This window comes from Convolutriloba macropyga, chromosome 1, assembly GCF_964194025.1.
Source record: "Convolutriloba macropyga chromosome 1, txConMacr16.3, whole genome shotgun sequence".
NCBI lineage: Eukaryota > Metazoa > Xenacoelomorpha > Acoela > Convolutidae > Convolutriloba > Convolutriloba macropyga.
In genome coordinates this window covers 27,587,802-27,605,229 of record NC_134468.1, presented here as the reverse complement: position 1 = coordinate 27,605,229, position 17,428 = coordinate 27,587,802, and the positions used below count along the sequence as shown (strand labels likewise).

The window sequence follows — 17,428 nt, the reverse complement described above, 5'->3', positions numbered from 1 at the left end:
GTTCAATGGCCAGGCTCTCGAACCTGTTATAGTAGGCCATCAGACCTTTTGAGTGCCTTAACGCAACCGAGCGTTGCGGTTTCTCTCCCTTTTCTATCCAAGTTCTTACTTCGCTCAATACGGCGTCATTGGCTTGCTCTTTAGCAATCAAGTCTGAATTTAGTGGTTTGATACTGTAGTCATCATCGGCTAAAGCTAAGTCTTTGTTAAGGTCAACAATGCTTGCAACAAACGCACTCTCAATTTCATTGACATTCATTGTTCCCTGCACTGATTGAAGTTCCTTGACTTCATTTAGAAACTGATTGTCGATTTGTGCGGTTAAGGTATGTTCATCATTTTCTCCGGTATCGGACTCAGAATCAGAAAGACCATTGCTCTCTTTGTCATTCATTTCGATTTCGGAGTAGACATGTGATGAATCAGATTCACTATCTGTTGAGCTTAAACTTAGTTTCCGTTGCTGATTTATATGCTTTCCTTGTTGGAAGCAAAGATTCAAATCGGTAATGGAGTGTAACCTATCTTTTAGGTACTCCTGTTGATAGGAGTGTTCCATTTTGTTCCCAAAAAAAATTTGGCGAGTGGTATTATTTTGATGAGAAATTATAGGAAAGAAATCATTGGAAGACCGTGCTTCGGTATCATCGTGGTTGATGAAGTATTTGATCTCTTTTCCATTCTCGTCGAAGAATTTAATTTCCTTTGGGATGCGTTTATGTTTTAATTGTTGTTTGTTTATTTCCTTCAGAGACAAATTTCGACTTAATATGTCGGGGAAAGCCAGGTTCTTACCTGGGGTCCAGATAATTTTCAAGTTCTGGAACTGAGTTATGATCAACTGATAACGGAAAAAGCGATGCGATAGTTTTCCACGTCTTGCCCAAAGATACAGGATCGGTTTGTGATCACAGTAGACATAAATGGGAAAGGGGGACCCGATAATCAAAGGTTCATAAGTTTGTAAGGCCGAAACTATTCCACAGAGTTCTCGGTGCATTGTGGACATCTTTTGTTCTGATTTGTTAAATATTCTTGAATTGAACGACACAATCCTTTTTCCTTCTGGGAACTCTTGAACTAGGATACATCCTGTTCCCACACTCGAGGAGTCTACATGGATGTGGAAAGGATAACGTTCACTGGGGATAGCAAGAATTGTATCCTCACTTATTCTATCTTTCAAATCATTGAATAAGTTTTCGTGTTCTGCAGTCCACTCAAATGGTACATTATCTCGTGTTAACTCATGGAAAGGCTTTGAGTCTACATGCAAATTTTTAATATAACTGCTGTAGAATCCGAGACAACCTAACACACGCATAACATCTCTTTTGTTCTCTGGAGACTTCAAAGCTTTGAGGGCAGCTACTTTCTTCGCAACTGGTTGAATACCATCCTGCGAAACGACATGCCCTAGGAATTGTACTTTTCTGAGAAAAAACTTCGTTTTCTCAGGTGCCGCCTTTAGTCCTGATGCCCTAAGTAGACGGTGGTACTCTTGAATGATGTCCATCATTTCTGGTTTAGTTTCAGCTTGCATTAACGTATCATCAATGTAGGTTATCGCTTTCTTGCGTTTGATTAAGGGAGCAAACTGTATCGTCATGATTCTACTAAAGAAATTTGGCAGACCGCAGAGACCATAGAAGCCACGCTTGAAAGTGAACTGTTTAGATCCAATGACGAAGCTCGCAAGTTTTTGAGTTTCATTGGTAAGGGGGACTTGGTTGTATGCGGATAGAAGGTCACTAGTAGTGAAGTACTTGCCGTTAATCCTGGTTAACATGGTATTCAAAGGTTCCAGTGGCCAAGAATAGGATGACAAATCTGTGATTGAATTTAGGTACCGAGCATCAATTACAAGTTTGATAGTATCACCTTTCGGTAAAATGATGATAGGATTAATAAACATAGAACCCATCTCGATGTCATCTCCCATTTCACGAATAATGTCAGCTCTCTGGAGTTCTTCCAGTAGTGCTTCCAGTTTGCTCTGATAGTGCAAAGGGACTCTCGAAGCTCTTTGCTTCTTGAGTTCCGAGTTCTCCTTTAGCTTAACATGAAATTTCTGCTGGATTTTCCCGACATCATACTTATGATGCGAGTATACATCTTGGTCGTTCACCAGGATCCGAAAGAGGAGATGGAGCTCATCGTCTGTTAGTTCGGTTTCACTAAAGTCAAATTTTTTCAAAAATTCTTGGTCTTCAGGATGGAAATTCTTAAAGAATTTTGATGGTAACTGTCGTGGTCGATGGACTGTATTATTGATTTCTGCCTGTGGTCTGAGAGATTTGGACTCCGCAGAAAAATCAGTGGCCAATTCGGTCTGTTCACAATCGAACATCTCCAAATCTTTGTCGTCATAGACAGTTTGTGAAACCTTGCTCACTTCAAAATGTTCCTCGAATTGAGGATAATTGTCTCTGAGCTCATCGACGAAAGCAATGTTGTTAGTTATTGAATAGATTGTCGAACTGTTTTGATTACGATCTAAATCCAACACAGTATAACCAAGATTCTTAGACGGTAGAGTTATCTTATATGAGTTTGGATTGTTTAACATTATAGGTATCTGACTCTCTGGCGATCTACAATAAACGTTGAAAGTATAGATTCCGGCATCTCGAACACTCTTGTGTAATCTGAACGTAGTTCCTGGAGGAAAAACTTTAGGAGACGTTTGAGGGTAAATGGAAACAACTCTCGTGGAGTTTGGTGCAATCGTTATGTTTTCGGACAGACCAAACCGTCTAACTTCACTGATAAAGGGAAACTTTTTATCACTTTTTGGGCTCATTGCCACCCATTGTCCGGGATAGGCTTTCAAGGAAAGTGCAAGGTCGGAGAACTTGAGTGTCTCACCAAATTGGGAAAGGAAATCAATTCCCAATATGTTATACTCTGTGCCTCCTGGGCCGAAAATCCAAACTTTATGGCGAATCGGGTATTTTCCCTCAATATCGAAATTAGAGATGATATAGTCAAAACCGAGGATGTCTAATTCGTCCCCATTTATACCACAGGTACGTACATTCGTTTTAACAGGTTTTAGATTTTGAAGTTTTGCAAGTTCGATGTAAGTAGGGTAGTTTATCAAAGAGCAGGTTGCGCCGGTATCTACCAGAAACTGGGCTTCCATGCCGTAATTTTTTTCTTTATCTCGCAAGTCAAATTGCACTAGATCAATAAATAGCTGTTTATGTTGACTTTTTGAGGAACTAATTGCATTCTCAGCTTGTTTTGGGTTGTTTAACGGGGATTTTGTTTTGATGTATTCGAATATTGCATTTATTTCCTCTCGTTGGTCAAAGTGCACACTGGACCGTCTTGACCGGTCGTATTGTTGCGGAGACCTATGTCGAGAATCTTGCCGATCTCTGCTATGAGACCGAGATTGTGGCTGATTTCGCGGATAGGGGCTCTGTCGCCTGTTTTCTCGGTTGTCAGATCTGTGATTACTACCAGAATATCCACGATTATCATAATCGTTTTGTCTTCTTCTGGTGTCGCTGGAGGATCTTCCTCTGTCGCGATCTCTGTAATCGGTGTTTTGTGACCGCCGGTCATAGGGAGAGTTTTGCCTTCTGGAATCGTTTCGAGAAGGTGAAGAATTTCTGGATCTATTTGAGCTTTGATAGTTATTGCTCGATGATGGCTCTCGTGGCCGTCTGCTTGGATATTTGTCAGAGTACTTTTCTGAGTACTGAGGAGATCGGTGACTACGCTCCTGTGATTTTTTATTTTTAAGTTTATCACAATATTTAATTGTGTGGTTATTCTCTTTGCAATATTTGCAGAACCTGGTATTGTTTTGTCTCATTCGAGGCTCGTTTGGGTTATAGGTGGCATTAATTTTGTTTGTTTGCAATAATTCGGTCATCTTTTTAAGTTGTTCCTCAACGTTAGCTAATCGTGAGTCAGATGTTCCACTTTGGACTCCAGTCATACTGGTACTCACGCTGTAGCTGAGGTCCTTATTTATGACATGGTCTTTTAGAGCTTGCCAGGTTATGGCGGGATTTTCAATTAAGTGTCGGTATGCATTTTGCTTAAGAGCAGCTGGAGCAAGTCCACGCAAAAAGAAATCTTTGTATTTCTGAGCGCGTTCGTCAGCTCCAAGATCTGACCAGCCCTTGTCTACTGCACGTGTCACTCTGTATATGAATCCCTTGATGGGCTCATTATCTTGTCTCTTGAGAGATTCAGCTTCAATTTGCTGGAGGTACTTGTCTTTACCATCGGTAAAGCGGTCTATGAATTGCGTTCTTAGGTCGTTCCACGCAATTGCTGCGTTCAGACCTCCAAACCAATCCTGAGCAGGACCGCGCAGCACTGAACCAAAAAGCTGTTTTCGCCTATGGTCAAACAGTTCTTGCTCATCCGCATCGTCTGGTCTAAGACCTAGGCTGAATCCGATCTTCCTCTCTATAAGATCAATGAAGGTTTGAGCGTCTTCGCTCGCATCTAGCCCTGTAAATTTCTCCAGAGCAATGTCTGGATATGCCACCGCTTGTGCCATGTCAAGAGTGACGGAGTTGTGGGCTTAATACAACTGAGGAGGAATTATAGGTACAATCAATAATTAAGGATTATTCAAAGAAAACTGTCTACTCGTTCAACTAGTCTGCGACTGCGAAAGAACTTTCGACAACACAGAGAACTAATTAGGAGTTGAGTCAGGTGAGTCTTGTTCAACTAGTTCAGGACTTCGAAAGAACAGACAACCCAAGTGTAGTTTAAAGTGATGATAAAATAGTTTAAAGTAAGATATAAGACATGGTTAAAAGTTACAAGCAAGTTACTACAACGTTCAACTAGTTTAGAACTGCGAAAGAACGGAATAACTTGCGTTTAAAATTTACAAGCAGGTTAAAGTTAAAAGGTAAAGTTAAAATTAAAGTTAAAGGAATTTAAAGTTAAAAGTTAAAGTTAGTTAAGTTAAATTAAGTAGGTTAAGTTAAACAGTTAAGAACTAAAAGTTTAAACAGAAGTGTTCGACTAGCCATAGGCTTCGAAAGAACACGTATTTTCGTTAATTTAAAGGTTCAGATGGAAAAGTTAAAGGAACAGGTTAAAAGCTTTTTAGGTTTTAAAGTGAAATTGAAATTAGACAGGAGAAACAACACGGAAATTGAATATATTTAACAATAAATTGTAAATTTAGTGATTGCGTTTTGGATTTCTGGTGAATTCGTCTTAGAATTCACTCTTTTGTCCGGAAATACTATATCAGTACAGTCTTATGTACCTAAGTATTCGCCACAATTTTAGTGCCTTTCGATTATTTTGTTACTTTTTGTAACAACGGATCATATCCATACCAAAAGTTGCACTTTTGTTGTTTTTAGTTGTGTTCATACACAACTTGTGTTTTGTGGTGATCATATCACCAGAGACAAGTTTTAATCGTATAAAACTTGCTCATTTGAGTCTAAGTTTCGTTTAGAAAACTTGAAATTCCGAACCGTCGTACAGTTCGTTTAATCGGTGGCCTCACTGGTCGCACCAGTTGTACTAGCCGGTTCGGTGATATTTTGTTTTAACTCTTTTGGATTATCCTTAGACTAAGATTCTTATCTTATTGTTTCTAAGTTCCAATTCTTGAGTGAAAATGTTTGTGTTTAATAAGATGAATTTACTTGAAGATAAATAAATAGCAAAAGTGGAAAGAATATTTTAAGTGTACACAGTAACTTGTGCGCGGAGGTTTATCTGAGGGAATGATTGAAAAAGGCTGTAGAGAAGTGCGTACGTACAACACTAAAAAGTGGGAGTAAAAAAGATTACTCATGTTACTCATACAAACAGCAAACAGCACTGTATTAAATATGGAAATAGTGGAAATAGTGTGGGAGGGAATAGGAGAGAAATGTTACACATTTAATGTACCAAATTTTCACATGATTGCGACTGCTTTTCAATCAGCGATATATTTTTTTTTCAGTTTTTATTTCTCGCCTTTTTGAGAGGTGCCACTTAAACTTCTACTTAATTCGAAGAAAAATGTTTATAAATACATATTTGTTGAGAACAATAATTCATAATTCTAAGTCGGTCTTCAAAGCCAAAAAAAATATATTAGATGATACCCGAATTGGTAATTCAAATCAAAAGTTAAAAAAAACTCCCCCCCCCCCCCCCCCAAACCTTTGTATGAATTTAACTTTTTCAATTTCGAAAAAAATAGGGCGAAAAAGTGGCACTTCTAGCAATGGTTTCCTTCAATTGAGTCATTCAAACATGGCATCTGTGTCCAAATGGCGGTTATCATCTGGTTGTCATTGGGAAAAATTTATGTAAATTTTGCCATCTACTGAGATGTTGCGTAGCCGGCCACATGAGGCCCAAATTAAGCTGTGAGGCGTCAATTTATAGCCCAAATAAGCGCCCTAAATCAGTAGTTAATGAGATTATACAGCGAGCTGTACGGTCTTGTTGGGGAAAAGAGCATCTTCCCCGTAAGAATGAAACAAGGAAAGGGAAGAGGCAGGTATGAACAAACACGCACTACTACTTTTTGTTCAAAAATCAGCTATGCAAACAAAAAGTTGTAAAAAACGCGAGAAGGAACTGGCATTTGTATCCATTCAAGCAAAAGACAGTCGCAATGAGGTTGTTGTTGTTGTTTTGCGTGTTGGGGAGACGCAAACTTGTGGTGTTTGAACAAAGTAAACAGAGTGAACAAGAAAGTGAAGGTAAAGGGAAGTTACATAATAAATATCAATAAGATGTCTATCACATTCACGTATGCATTTGTTATTCCTTAATCAAATTTCCCAAACGCCATCAGCCATCTTTATTAATGATATATTTGGAGAGCTGGCTTGAACTTTTAATCAATTATCAAAAATGAACAGCATGCTTGACATTAAATGTAAGTTATCACTCTTCTTTTTTCATCTTTCTCTCTTTCCCCTTTTTCCTTCAACCTGATTCAAATGATTTTTTACTTCAAATCGTTTTGAAGTAACCGTTTTTAATTGAATCTTGTCGTAATTGAACTAAAATTTGTCAGTAATGCAACTAAACACTTCATTATTTTTTTTTCGATTGCTTTTTGCAGCATTCTATAAGGTTCTGCTTCTAAATACTCGCTGCAGAAAGAGACCTTTGTTAACATTTGCATAATTTACATTTCTCAAAAAGGTCAACCGTTTTAAAGTTTCATTCCAAAACCATTGTGAAAGCAAGGAAGCGGCCTTCCTTTATCTTTCATCTACCAAATTACCGGCGGCAGTTAGCTCCCCTTATTTGCTCAGCGCACTCCAGTACGGAGAGAAAACGTGAAAAGTATTAAAGCAAGGAGCTGACAGTAGTTATCCTTGTGCCAACTTTGAGAGAAGACTTTGTTGAATTTTCATATCACAGACAAACACTCTTGTCAACTGAAAAGTATAAAATTACTACAAAAGTCAAAGCTCCCCTTCCTCTATCTATCTCCTTCTCTTTTTCCTTCCTTTCAATCTCTCTCTTCTTCTGGAATGCTAGAAATGAAATTGGCACACTGTTTATATTTGCAGTAGAACAGCAGTTTCAAACTGAATTGTTCTCTGTGCCAAATACACCAGCACACAGTTATTAAGCACCGCCACCGCCTCCCTCCCTGATCCAGTCGAGTTTGAAACCTGGCCATTTATTTTCCCACTGGCCACAATATCCTTCTAATATGGCCACTTCTCAACTAGCCAAAGCTTCCTAACAATTCTTGAACAACTGTTTCATTCACTATTACCATTCATGCCATAGCCTATCAGAGTTAGACTTTATTTTCCACAAATTTCACTTTCCCAAATTACCAATCTATCAAACTTTAAGCCGCTTACGTAGCCATACTCTCCTCGTAACTCAAGTAAGTTCATAAAACAGTTCCTATATAAATTTAACTTGATTATTACATTTGATCAAAATCGCGCATACATTTTGGTATTTTCAATTCGAGCAGATCGGCTGTTTTTCCTCCTCTATCTAAAGATTCTTCCTTAAGTCAAACCTTTCTGAATCATTAAGTTTTCCCATTGAATTGTTATGAAAACTGAGATTTGTGGTATTAGATATTGTTGCAACTCTTTAAATTTATTTGGAGTTAATTTTCGCCGATCGGCATCTGTTACCGAGATCTGGTATTATTGGAAAGCTCTTGATGGGCATCTGTAGATGAACGGACTTGATTACTCGTGAAATGATAGGGGTTTGAAAACTTTTGCTTATTTATTTATTACCATTTCATTCGCTGCCATGTATGTCAATCATCCATCACATACGATCAGATAAATACGACATGCTATCTGTTTCAGTAATTGTTACATTTGCACTGGAAACAAGTTTAACTAACAAAACTAAACAAGCTCATAAAAAATTACTCATTATTCTTTCAAATCTCATATTAAATCAAAAGTTTAACAGACTTTAGGTAAATATTCACAAAGAAATCAATGTTACTCGATAGCATTTGACACGCTACACAATAGCATTGTCAATTTTTTATTTACTCAATAGAAAAATTTCCAATCTTAATTTAAAATTTCAATGCAAATATATATTTTCCTCAAAAATGTAATTTCTGAGTATTTCAAGCTGCAGCTTCGAACTGAATAGCAATTTTGATAATTGAAGTCTGTAGATAATTGAAAAAAGACACGCAAATTTCTGCGGATTTGTTTTCTTTTACTATAATTCTACAATTTCTTGTTTTCACATTCTCTTTCTCTTTGAATGTACTTGTCAAATGAATGATGAATGGAAAGTCACATATGTTATCGGAAGTTACACGTTATCTCTTCAATTGATTTATTATGTAATCTGATAAATCATACGGACAATTTTCGATCATTATTTTAAACATTGCCGACTACCGTCGTACAAAATTTTTGTTCAGTTGTGGCTTTTCATACTGTTCTTTTTAAGTTTTTAAGCTCTCTAAAAATAATTAATTATTATTTAAGGCTAGTTTTTACGACGAAGACAATTTCAAGTAGTTTCCAGAAATCTTGTGGCTATTTTTTAATCGGTGACTTCTCTTTTCAAAGGATGAAAAGTCAAATACCGCACGTGAAAAGAAGTGTTTAGGTCAACCTACTAAACAAAAGTTGAAACAGAGTTGATTTTATTCCTGCACTATTCTACGAGAGAGTGAGCGAATAGATGTGAAAAAATACAGAAAAAGTATTTTTGGAAGCAATTTTACCATTTGAGGTAAATATTTAAATTTTAGATGAAATTTCGGCTATTTTTCTCGGTTTGCCCCGTTGAACGCTTTTTTAGCACTTTTTACAAATTTCATCAAATTTTCAATAGACATTGGAGTCTTTCTCGGTTAAGGTTACCTGTTTTATTGTATTCGGTCTTCTATTGATCTGAGTCATATGGATTTTGAGTTGTGCTTTTGTTAAAGAGAATGAGAAAATTTGATCAAATTTTGTTTCATTTTCGTATATTTTTTTTAAAATGTCGCCTATTTCCTTTGATTTTGAGCTTTTTGCAATTGTTTTTCTGTTCACTTGTTAGACGAGAGCTCTTTAACTGGTATTGTTACTGAGAGGTGACACTTCAAGATAACATAGTCTAGTTTATATCAAATAATAAATGATACAAATTAGTAAATTTTTCATGTTTTGTTGTTTGCATCTTTTGTCTAGGACATCTCTAAGGGGCATTAGGTGGGTCAGTGATCGAAGAGACAGAATTTAATAACTTGCTATTAAAATGTCAGTATTAAATTACCGTTAATTGAGTTCAGCTGTGAATGAGAGAGATTTAGATCAGCAAAACGCAAAAAGTCAAGGGCGTAATAGTCACTCAAAAAACCAGAACCGTCAAGCAAAACATCTGCATAAAAAGAAACAAAGGTTAAGAATAATTGATCCAGACTTCGTTCGAGAGCAATTAAACGCTTTCTTTAAATAAACCTTTACTATTTTCTTACAGACAGGAGCAGTTACATTTGCTGTTTCTAAGCACTTGAACCTTCAATTACATTAAATTTAGATCTAAAATGATAGACAGCAAAGATAAAATTTCAGTTAGTGGATGTTCCTCATGCAAAAGGCACGGAAATCGTGTATTTACTCTTCTTGAGCCCTAAATTTTTGAAAAGATCCCCGAAATTTGTTATAAGCTTTCGAATATGACAGGCTGCCACGGCACTTCATGTGTTATATTGCATTGCTGATCCTCACTGTCCCCTGTTTCATCTTTCAAAGCATCAGCTCAAAATTGAAAGTCAGTTCGAATATCCAATCCCATGACGCACCAATTTTGATCCATTTTTTGAAAAATATGTGCACTTAAAAATTGAGTTTTATAAGGTTTGTTCCACTATTCTAGATGTTCGTGAAACCTTTTCTAGCTCTGGAATTTTAGTTTAAAAGACATGCGACAGATCATCCGGGATAGTAAAACAACGGAAATTCATAAGGAAAATTTATTCGGAAAGGTTGCACTTTTTGTTGAGAGAAATAATTAAATAGCTTTGAAAAACGATCAATCAATTTTTAATCAGCCACAATTTTGAAAGAAGACTTTAAGAGAAACTGCCTTCAGCTTGATCTATTGTAAAGCCAATGGCCGAAATTTTACCATAGAGAAATAAAATGTTTATTTACGTTTCATGAGGACAGTACTTCTCTTTTTTGAAATTTATGAACTTTATTCAGCAAAACAATACTTATTACCCTTTTGTTTTCCGTACCGTTTAAGACACAAAAGTCTCAATTGCAAAGAACAAGAATGCAAAACAAAGACATGCATAATTTATAGTCAGAAAACTGCACTAAATTGTAAAAATGTTTTTCCATTTCAAAAAGGAGGGGCGAAATTGTAGATAGTGTAGATTAACTGGATGAAACTGTCTGTTCAGATATTGACTGGCGTTAAAAACGAGTCCCTCACAGGAGATTTAAGAAACAAGGAAAAAATGTCGCATTTCTAAAAGATGCGAGCGCCTTACGTGCGTTACTTCAACTTCCGCGCGTCACTACCAAATTTTGAAACAGGAAATGAGCTTAGCGTATAATAAAACGAACCATTAACTTCTAATGAGCAGGCGTCATAGTTGCAAATTGCAATAGATTTTAAAACAGCCAAATCGAGTGATGAGCATTTGAATAACGACTGACAAAGTGCGTAGTTAGAGTGACTGTCTCTCTCAACCGATTTGCAATCATCAACTGCACTTGAAGTCAGTGTAAGCTAACAGTTCGAATGAACCAAACTAAACCGCACAACTCGAACCGAACAACGAGATAATAAATTTCTAAAAAAAATCTAATAAACATTTACTTGGATTATAGCGAGTTCAATTAAGGTGCAGCGCAAGCAAACAATTAAAAATAACTGCAGGTATACATATGAACATCGATATGCCGACACCTGCGTATTTTAAAATTGAACTTTGACTTTTGAACCGTTCGATACCGGTTCAACTTTAAGCTACGGACAATATATGAATGACAATCTCATCGAGGTTTCATTAAGTGAGCAGAGCCGGCAGATTGCCAAAATAGCTGAAAATAGAATTGATTATAGCACAAAAAATATATTAACAGGTAAATAAAGATAAATAATAGAGTTAAAGAAGTTGCCGACGCAATCTATGACACCTATTTCAATCAACAAGACGGCTCACTTGAGTCTGTGTGTAGCACGGAATGTTCAAACATACCTCTCAAGTTAGCAAAAACAATTTTTAATTTCTGCCAGAAAAACCGTTGGGAGTATCCGAAAGAAACTTATATGCATTGGAAAAAGTTACTTGTACTGTTTGAATCACTAAAATATGCCGTCTGTTTTCAAAAAAAAACAAACTCTAAAAAGAAAAGCGTAGTACAATCTGTACAATCTGAGAGAAACAAAAAAAATCACACAAACAAACGCACACACACAGCCCACATTATACAAACAGACACCAACACACAAATACAAAGCCCAACAATAAAACAGAATTAAAAAAACTTTGTTTTTGTCAATTGGTCACTACTCAGGGTTCAACACTGTTCAATTACGTCTTCTTGTTTTTCTTCTGAAAACTAGGTGTGGAGTTTTTGAAGCTATTGTGTCGGTAACTGTAATTTTGACACTAAACGTTGAAACGTAACATTTTATTGATAAAATTTTTTCAATTTTGATAATTCATGAGAACGACGCGACAATTTGTCTGCCTCTATTTGTGTCGAACATTTGAAAGCTCTCTACCTCTCTCTCTCTCTCTCTCACACTAACTATCCCTTTCTCACTCTCTCATAATCTTCCCTCACCCGCACACCCAGAAATACAACCACACGCGCGCGCACACACGCAAACAAATACAAACCCAGCAACGAAAAACTTTTTTAAATTTTATTTTTGGAATCTAATTACTGCTCAAAGCTCGTAAACATTTATATATGGCGTGAGTGCTTATTCTAAAAAACTAAATTTGGACTTCTTTATGCAATTGTATTGGTAATAGTAAAATTGACAGCAAAGTGTAAAATGAACTTTTGAAGGTTTTCGTTTTTTTCGATTTTTACGTTTCATGAGCATAAGGGGACGATTAATTTTTCAAAATCTCTCAGCCGTGTAATCAACGAAATTTAAAAAACAAACAGGCTCGGTATTGGATTAACTTAAATACGCATTTTGTAGCAGATTTTAGGTAATTTTTCTATTTTTTCTGCCAGTTTTTGAACTCTGCCTCTATTTGTGTCTAGCATTTAAAGGAAATATTTCTCTCGTACTTAATCTTTAACTCTATCTCTCTGAAAAACATGCCACATACACTGAAAAAGGCACACCCAAAAATACACACACAGGCGTGGAGGCACCAACAAATACAATTACAAACCTCGCCACCCAAAAAAATTGAAAATTTCTTTTTGGCATCTGACATTTACACAATGTTCTTCACCGCTCAATTGTGTCTTAATTGTTTTCTTTTTCTGAAACACTAAGCATGGGTTTCTTGGTGCATATGTATCGGTAAAAGTAAAATTGACATATTAGAATTGGAAATGAACTTCGTGAATTATCTTGAAATATTTCAACATTTTGATGTTTCAGGACCATAATCCGACCATTCAATTTTTAAAAAATAAAGCAAACGTGTTAAAAGCTAGCAATTATAAACACAGTTTTGGTTCTGAATAACTTTAAAACTTCAATGTCAAACAAAACTTTCTAACTTAAGCAATTGTCTCACTTTTTAATAATTCTGACAGTTTTTCTCTCTTCCTCTGGTTTTTTATCATGTAGAGGAACAGTAAAAGCTGTTCGTAAAGCGTCTTAATTAGTAGCTTTAAAGAAGAATAGGTTATCGGAAATGTTCTGGTCTTTTCCCTCTTTCACGAAAGAGTCTTTTTTTAAAAAGAAAAGGAAAATCTCTTAATATTTTTTATGAGAACTGAAAAAAAGAAGTTTTTTTTTCACTTCAAAAGAAATCTTGAATTTTTGTATGAGGAGTTTTGCAATGGATAAAAGATTTTATTTTTCAACTTACAGAAGCGACCAAAGACTGCAAATGATCAGTTTGAAGAGCAATTTCAAAATACAGGGAAGTCAAAAATAATTTTCTCAATTTCAAAAAAAAATTGTTAGCATGTAATAAAATTTTCGACCTGACAACCGATAATCTCTCTAACTCTCAAATTAGTCTTTATTTCATTATACTAGAGCAGATTTATTCGAACTATCTGCTCTCACATTATACAGAAAACAAACAAAATTTTCAAATAATGAATTTGGTTGATTCGATGTTCGATTCATGATACTGGTTTTGATTTACGTTCACAAGGTTTTGAAGATATTTAAATAGTTAGGTCTAATTACATGAGAATAAGTTTTTGCAAAAAGAACCCTAGAACTTAGAAAAAAAAACATATTTCTAATTTTAGTTTTAAAATTTCAAAGTTAATTTTTTTCTATTTCGAGAGCACAAAAAAGCTTGAAGTCCTCATTTTCTCGAAAACCTCTCCGATACACAGAAAAAAAACTTTGTAAATTAGCTTTAAACCAGTAGAAAACAGAAAGATGGATGGAAATAATTTTAAAGCAAAAGTTTGAGAAAAAAAATTAAAATTATTCAACTTCTTTGAAAATTTTCAGTCGTACACCGCCCGCCCACGAACGACCCTTATTTTTCCTTCTCTCCTTCGAAAATTCTTGAGGACTCCTTTTCTCAAATTTCTGATATTTTTTAAAAAATGGAAACTAGATCCTGGGGGCTACAAAATGGTGTCTTTCTTTTTTTCTCTACGATGCGTAAACGAAATGTGAAAATCTGACTGAAAAAAGACAGCCTCTAAGTTACAATGAGAGGGAATGTCTATTAAATTTTATATTCACTAGTAAAGATGGTCATATTCTACCGAAAAAAGACTCAATTGAACTTCTCATCTAATTTTGGTCACAATACTTTATTATTAATAACAGCCTTCATTACGTAGAAGTTCTTTCGTTGGCTTGAGAAGTTTTAAAGTACCTATTTTTCTATAATATTTTATTGAAGATTGTAATTTAAAGAGGGCTGTCATTTTTTTCTCAAACAATAATGCACAAATCAGGAAAAAACTCGCCGATGATAATGTTAAAATGGCGTCACACAGAGTGTCATAAGAAGGGAAAATAGATGTTTGAGCGGCGCGAATCGAAAAAGGACAAAACCTGACGAATATAACGTCGTCAGACTAAACAAAATAACAGCCAGCAAAATACCACATACAATTCTTAAAAATCTCATATAATGTATAGCTTGTAAAAAAGCAACAAAAACACCAAGCCTCATATTGTTACCCTTAAAAAATGGTTAATATCATGACTATTTGGACAACCAGAAGCTGATCACCTTTCTTGATTAAATAGAAACCAGGTGTTTGCTAGAAGCTGTCTCAATGAACATTCTAACAAGGGAATGGATATCGGTCGAAAACTAAAGTTTGAACTAAAGTTTTCTGGCATCATAAGGCGAATATCAACTAAAAGACTCAAAAGCGGTACTTCGAAATCCACTCGACACAATAAAAACTCAAAAGCCAGTAACAAATGTCTACCCAATAACAACTTACAAAAAAGAAAAGCTGTAAATTTTTTTTAATATTGAGCATTTGCAGCTATTTATTTTATGCTCATCCAGCATTTACGGCAACATTTTTCTCGAATTTTCCTACGTCCCATAACTCTGAACTATTCCAGACTAAACCATTAAATTTTCAAATCATGATTTCCAACCTTGTCCCCATATTTCTTGCCAAATATCTTTGTCCAAATGTTAGCGAGGGGCAGGACAGTTTGCAAAAATTGGCCTATTTTACATCTGCTTCGTTTATTCATTTTGACGTACAGATAATTATTAGGGACTTTTGAGTACTCTATAGCGTCAAGTTGATTTTGAAGTACCACATTAAGTTTTATAATAGGCATTTGCCTAATGTCCACAAAACTTCAGTTCAAAATTTTTGCCTAATGAATACAAAAAATGTGTTCGCCTAATCGAGTTTTCACCTAATATCCTATGCCTCATTCTTTTAACTTTTTTTAATGCCTGGCTTGCTCATTTTTGGTTTCACGTATTTGTTACCTTGATCTAATTTTTGTGTTCCATTCGGATTGAATTTTACTACAAAGACACGAACTTGTCCTATACTAATGTGATTTTGTTGCAGATACATCAAAGAATATACGCTATCGCACAAAAAAAAATTATGACAATTGCTCTTATTTATGACAATTGTAATTATTGTCCTAGATATAGATGACATTGGACCTTTTTTTTTCGTTATTTTTGAATAAAATCAAAAGATAAAAGTTGTCACGTCTTGAATTTTGTTTATGCCCATCTATATTCAGCCGTCTTGAATAATACTGTAGTTACTAATCATAGACTCTAATGGACCCTACAATTTCGTTTGAAATTCAGCTGAGTGATTTCGAAGTTTTCAATTGGACACCCATAAAGACCGCATATCAAACAAGTTATTCGAGACAGTATTCAGTAAGCTAAATAAATATCATAAGTCTTTCACATTTAATTGCTCAATTCATACAAAAAACTACCTATATAAGTATCTATTTTTCTAAACCTCTAACCTTTCTAAACCTCGTACATCTAACCAATGCAATTCTAAGTAAAACATTTAATCTCTCAGAAATCACACCAGAACAATGTGAAAGTGCTTTTAAAAGTATTCTATTGAAAAGCAGTAGCTTCAGTGGATTTGGTAGAAACCATTTTTTAATTCAAGAGCCGCCCTAATTTCAGAAGTTCACATCCTCTGCAGTTGCGCAGATTCATTTGTCAGAGCAATCAATTTCCATACTTATGTTGGGAGTGAAAGCAGTGGGAGAAAATGCAATTAATAGAAACCTCATTAAAAAGTGGGACGCTCAAAACAGATGAAATTTTTTCCCCAACGGATGTGGCATTTTGTAAAAATCGATCACTTTGGAGACATTCACTGTTTCACTATGCATCATACAAGTCTGTTTCTTGTTACCTGTTACATCCCCCCCTCTCTCCCATCAATCTCCTGCCTCAATTTATATAGCATGTCCACAATGGAAAACCCAAAATTTTTATACTTCTGGCACCAAGTTTGCGTTTAAATAGGCTATATAAGCTGATGAGAGAAAACAATGTCCTAGCTAATAAAATCCCCAATAAGTGCTTGCTAAAGTAGCTAAAGGTGAAAATATGGTTTGTTTATCTTCAAATCATACAAAGATGCGAAAAAATAGGAAGGGCCTTTTCTCCCGGTCTGGGTGCCAAACAAAACTACACTAAAACAGCAATTTTTTAAACGATTGACGTCACATTTTTAACGGCAACTTTTAATTCAGTTCGTAACTCAACAAAAAACCCTCCACAATTATAATATTAAAATTGTAAATTTTGATTACTGCGAGAATTTAATAAGGCAACGCTTTCATTTATTTGTTCAATTCTCCCATGAAAGGGAGAAAAACCACACTTAATTATGCACCTATCAAGTAGAAATCCTCGAAAAAGAACGCTACTCATTCGTTTTGAAAGGAGTGAAAACATTTGCTAAAGGTAATTATGTATTTGTTCAGATTATACACAGAATAGTAAAAAATTCACCAATGAAAAGTGAAAAAGCCATGTAAGAAAGAAAGAGGCTTCCCTACTACTGAAATCTAAAGCAAACGCATTTCCTTTGAAAATTGCTAATTAAACCAATTCAGTCCCGTTTAACCACAAATTTCAAAAGCTCTCAATGCATGTTACGCTTTTCAGAAACACAATTTAAAAAGCATTTCTAGCTCTTCCTTAATCAATACAGTATTTGAAAAATAAAATAAATGCTGATTTTCGTTCAAATCAAAAACGCAAAAAATGGTCTACGAAATTAAAATTGCGTTTGTGTATTTCCACGCCTTCAATTAAAAACTTGTGAGAAAAGATTCTGTATTAAAACGCATTTTGATTCCCCAA

The 17,428-nt window shown here is 35.3% G+C and overlaps 2 protein-coding genes across 17 annotated transcripts in view; one reads left to right on the top strand and one right to left on the bottom strand.

The window, feature by feature from the left end:
- LOC142337496 (hydrocephalus-inducing protein-like) overlaps window positions 1-17,428 on the bottom strand; it is a 389,940-nt gene that overhangs the window by 215,080 nt on the left and 157,432 nt on the right. The window lies entirely within an intron of this gene.
- The window catches only part of LOC142337456 (urotensin-2 receptor-like), a 48,861-nt gene that overhangs the window by 29,365 nt on the left and 2,068 nt on the right, over window positions 1-17,428 (top strand). For 2 of the 9 annotated variants that reach the window (XM_075386759.1, XM_075386705.1), the window contains exon 1: window positions 6,891-7,855. The exons of 2 other annotated variants lie outside the window; for them this stretch is intronic. The gene's annotated coding sequence lies outside the window, so the exon portion shown is untranslated. 5 more of the 9 variants (XM_075386733.1, XM_075386687.1, XM_075386715.1 and 2 more) reach the window with 5 other exon arrangements.